A 5,352-nucleotide genomic window follows, 5' to 3' on the forward strand; every position below is an offset into this window, starting at 1 on the left:
TTTTTTTTTTTTTTTTTTAAGTTGGAGTCTCACTCCATTGCCCAGGCTGGAGTGCAGTGGTACATTCACGGCCACTCCAGTGTCAACCTGCTGGGCTCAGTTGATCCTTCCACCTCAGCCTTCCAAGTAGCTGGAACTATGGACACATGCTACAACATCCGGCTCATTTTTTGATTTGTTGTAGAGATGAGGTGTCACCAAATTGCCCAGGCTGGTCTCAAACCTGTGGGCTCAGGCAGTCCCCTCACCTCGGGCCTCCCAAAGTGCTAGGATTACAGGCTTGAGCCACTGAACCCAGTCAACTTGTTTTTTCATAAATATTTTATGATTGAATGCATGTTTCTTTATGTATTTGTATTGCACGTATATGTGTGTATTAAAAAGTGTCAGGGCTGGGTGCGGTAGCCCACGCCTATAATCCTAGCACTTCAGGAGGCTGAGGTGGGAGTTAAGGCCAGGAATTCAAGATCAGCCTGGGCAACATAGTAAGACCCTAGTCTCTACAAAAAGTGAAAAGTACACTTAAAGAAAAGGTTTTTAAAAGTGTCAGGAATATGCATATGATGGTTGTACTATACTGTGTATGACTTCTGCTTTTTTTCTACCTATGGCATTGTTTAAATGTTCTAAATGAGTGTGTATTATCTTCATACACAAAAAATTTAGTATAGGGTGAAGTAGTTAAAAATATGCCATTTTCACGTATTTACTATTTAAATTGAGGGCACTTGAAAAACAACAGATACAAGAAAAATCGCTCTGTCCTTTGTGCTGTTATTTATTTATTTATTTACTTATTATTTTTTGAGTCAGAGTCTCACTCTGTCGCTCAGGCTGGAGTGCAGTCACACGCTGCTCACGGCCACCACAGACTTGACCTGCTGGGCTCAGGCCATCCTTCCCTCCACCTAAGCCTCCTAAGTAGCTGGAACTACAGGCATGTGCCACCATACCCAGCTAATTTTTTTATTTATTGTTGAAAGGCGCAGAGAACAGTCAGAAGGGCGTCCCCAAGATGGCGCTGCCACCCAAGACAACAAAGGCCCTAAGCTCCGGCTTTTCCTGCCTGCGAAGTTTAAACCTGTGCTCGAATAACTTCTCCCTATAGGAATACTCCTCATAGTCTCCTCCGATAAAACCCAAACACGACACTGGCCAGACCCTGTCAAGCCCATAAATACACCCCTCCCCTGCATAACTCTCTCTTGCTCTCTCTCCCCCCCCACTCTCTTTTTCTCTCACACACTCTCTTGCTCTCTTCCTCCCTCCTCCCCCCCATCTCTCTCTCTCTCTCTCTCTCTCTCTCTCTCTCTCTCTCTCTCTCTCTCCCTCCCCCCAATCCCGTGGCCACAGACCCTTTCCCTTTCCCTTGTAGCCGCTGCTTTAATAAATCTCTTGGCCTTAAACGGGTGCGGAGTTATCACTGGCACCTAACTTCTTTCAATTGTAGAGATGAAGTCTTGCCATGCTGCTCAGGCAGGTCTCAAACCCCTGAGCTCAAGCAATCCTCTCGCCTCCACCTCTCAAAGTGCTGGGATTACAGGTGTGAGCTACCATGCCCAGCTGTGCTGTTTTTTAAAAGCAGGAGATGAAATTCCCATGTGAAAGATGTTCTTAAACTACAAGAAAAACATCCTTTTCTTCAAGGACAGGAAAGTGAGATCAAAAGACCTTGTTAAAAAAAAAAACAACCCATCCTCTAAGCCTTCCCTCATAATCAGTTGCTTCCTCACAACTTACTATTCTTTTTCCAATTCAGTGTATAACTACCTGCTTCTTTCCTTACAAGGCATCCCATGCACATAAAGCTTGTATTAAGTCAAATTGTATGCTTTTCTCCTGTTCATCTGTCTTTTATTTATTTATTTATTGAGTTGGGAGTCTCACTCTGCGCCCAGGCTTGAGTGCAAATGCCATGCTCACAGTCACCCCAGCGTCAACCCGCTGGGCTCCAGCGATCCTTCTGCCTCAGCGTTCCAAGTAGCTGGATCTATAGGTGTGCGCTACCACGCCTGGCTATTTTTTATTTTACTCTAGACACAAGGTCTCGCCAAGTAGCCGGGGCTGGACTTGAACTCGCAGGCTCAGGCAATTCACTTGCCTCTGTCTCCCAAAGTACTGGGATTGCAGGTTGAGCCACCGCGCCAGACCCTATCCATCTATCTTATGTCAATTTAATTCTCAGACCCAGCTGGGCCCTTGAGAATGGCAGTGGTGTTTGCTGTCCCTACAAGAGCAGCAGATACAGAAAGGCCCTCAAGACAGGTCTGTACCGTGGGCTGGATTTTAGGCTGTTGGAAGCCCATTTGGTCTTACTCTGAGTGAGATGGTGTAGGCAGACAGGGTCTTCAGGAATGACAGGAATTTAACCAGCTCCAGCCAACAGCCTGTTTTACAGCCTCCTGCCTTTCAGCCCTATGTGGAATGCGGTCACCTAGCCAGTTACAACCAGGCCTTGACAGACTCCAGCAACTTCTAGGTGACCCCAGGTGAACCATCCTCATGTCCAGGCTGATGTTTCCACCCTGAGAGGAACTGTAGCTTCATTACCAGGACATGGGATCTGTGTGCTAGCACGCGACTCACTGCGTCTGCACCATCCAGACCCCTCCTCTTCCCTCTCTATCATCCCCTAAAACACCCCTGTCACGCTTTTCCCCCAGGGAGACACTGCTTTGGGGAGCACTCCAAGTAATAACACCCCTATTGATCAAAACCTGCATTCTTGTGGAGTCATTTGTTACTCAGCAGATGGACGAATCCTTTTTTTTACTGGCACCATTGGGAATCCACTGGAGTTCAGGGTTTTGAATAGAAAGGTGACTTGATGTAACTTTTGTTTTGAAAAGGATTGCTCTGGCTGCCATGTTGAGATTCGTCTAAAAGGAGGTGAGAGGCAGGCAAGAGCAGGAGCCAGGAGACCAGATAAGAGGCTAACTTGAACTAGGGAGGGAGTGGTAGGTGAAGAGTGGCCAGAATCTAGACCCATTTTTATTGGATGTGGAGTATGAAAGAGAATTCAAGACGCCCAGTTGACACCCAAGGAGAGAAGTCAAATAGGTTATCAAATACTTGGAAACTGTGGTATGGCAGATGTTTCCTTCCCCCACTTGTTAGTTAGCTAGGCGCTATGTTCATTCACTCATTTATTCATTCAAGCATCCATTGAGTGCCTGTTATATGTAAGACATCATTCCAAGGGCTGGGGAGCCAGCAAAAAAGACAGAAATGCCCTGCCTCTGTGGAATTACAATTTCGTGCTGAGTCTCCTCTATGTTATGACATATACAATTTATAAAACAGCGTAAACTATAATAATTATTATTATTATTATTTTTGAGTTGGAGCCTCACTCTGTCACCGACTGGAGTCAGTGGCCACTCCTGGCCACCGCAGCCTCGACCTGCTGGGACTCCGGCGATCCTTCACCTCAGCCTTCCAAGTAGCTGGAATTACAGGCGCGCGCTACCACACCCGGCTAATTTTTTTTGACTTATTGTAGAGATGAGGTCTTGCCAAGTTGCCCAGGCAGGTCTCGAACCCACGGGCTCAGGCAGTCCACTCACCTCAGCTTCCCAAGGCGCGGGATTATAGGCTGAGCCACCGAGCCCAGCTAAACTATAATTATTTTAAGATGAAAACAAGGAGACCTAAAATGTCTATTTGGAGCCCTTTTCGATTAAAAGCAACTAAAGAGATTTAACATACTCAGTGAGTGAACTTTGGATTCTGGACATAAATAAAAATATCCAAACAAACCCTACAAGGGGGAACCCAAAACAAACCCAGAATTATCTTTTGGAGGTCGGGACCCTTGTAATACAGGCTTCTCCCACTAGATGAGTGTTCTAAGAACCCATCAGCGTCAGTGTAACAGTTAGCATTATTGTGAGATGCTGTGTTCGGCTTCAGTGAATTTTGGGGGGGAGATTCTTTCAGCGCGTTTGCCCATTTCATGATGGGTGATTTACGAGTGCAACTGCCCACACTGCACTGAGTGTTCAGCAGTTTTGGACCAAAAATGGCATGGCCCTTGTTCCCCACCCTCCCTATTCACCCGATCTCATCCTGAGTGACATTTTGTTTCCCCATATGAAAAAAGTCCTCAGAAGGAAACTTTTTTTTTAATGGGCAATAAATATTTGTTAGGTTAAAAATCTCAGTAGAAGCCGGGTGCAGTGGCTCACGCCTATAATCCCAGCACTTTGGGAGGCCAAGATGAGAGGATTGCCTGAGCCCACGGATTTAAGACCAGCCTGGGCAATTTGGCGGGACCTCATATCTACAATCAATTAAAAAATTAGCTGGGCGTGGTGGTGTGTGCCTGTAGTTCCAGGTACTTGGAAGGCTGAGGCAGAAGTATCACCTGAGTCCAACAGGTCGAGGCTGTGGTGGCCGTGAGCGTGCCACTGCACTCTAGCCTGGGTGACACAGTGAGACTCCGACTCAGAAAAAAAAAAAAAATTCCAGTAGGTGCCTCCAAAATGTTAGGTCAGGCCTGATAGGGAGGTGTCTTGTCTGTGATCCTGTGCCATGCGAAAGAGGCAAAGAAGTGCACTGAAGTTAGATTGGAAAATATAATTTATTTAGAAAGTAAATTAGAGATTCACCTCCCCGAGGTAGGGAGGGGGCCAAAGCTAGGAAAATGGTGGCCACAGCTCAAAGAGCCACACGGACACACCAGAATTTAACAAAGCAAAGGCTGGGAAACATTTTGTCAATGTGGAAGAGGTGAAACAAAAAATGGCAGCAGCACTAAAAGACTTCAAAATAGGAGTTCACTGTTTTGAGCAGTGGAAAAAGCATCTCCATAGGTGTATTGCATAAAACGGAGGGTATTTGAAGGTGACTAAAATTTAAATATGTGAGAATACGCAATTTTTTATAAATAAGTTCTGGGTTTTTTTAGGTCTCCCTCGTATAAAACATTCTTTAGGACAATTGGGGAAATGAATGTAATGTGCATAGTAGACAATATTATTGGATGACTATTAACATGTAGAATGTCCTTAGGAGATCTGTACTTGAGTTATCTAGCTAAGAGTTATCATATCTGCAGCATCCTTTAAATGATTCAGGAAAACAACCAAAAACAATATAAAGAGATAAAGCAAATGTGAGAAAATGTTAAAAAGTGAATGAGGAAAGGTTATACAAGTTTTCTGTAGGTAATTTTTTTCCAAATAAAAAGTTGGAAACTTCAAACATAAAAGAAAAGAAAAGAAAAAATGGCTTAACTGCTTAAATCACAGAGCTCTTAGTACCATATCTCAGTCTCAAATACAGGTCTGTTTGTTCAGCAAATCCCTGCTGTAAACCCCACTCTACACTACCTCCTTTTTTTTTTTTTTT

Source organism: Carlito syrichta, unplaced genomic scaffold, assembly GCF_000164805.1.
Source record: "Carlito syrichta isolate Samal-C Ts95f unplaced genomic scaffold, Tarsius_syrichta-2.0.1 Scaffold304726, whole genome shotgun sequence".
NCBI lineage: Eukaryota > Metazoa > Chordata > Mammalia > Primates > Tarsiidae > Carlito > Carlito syrichta.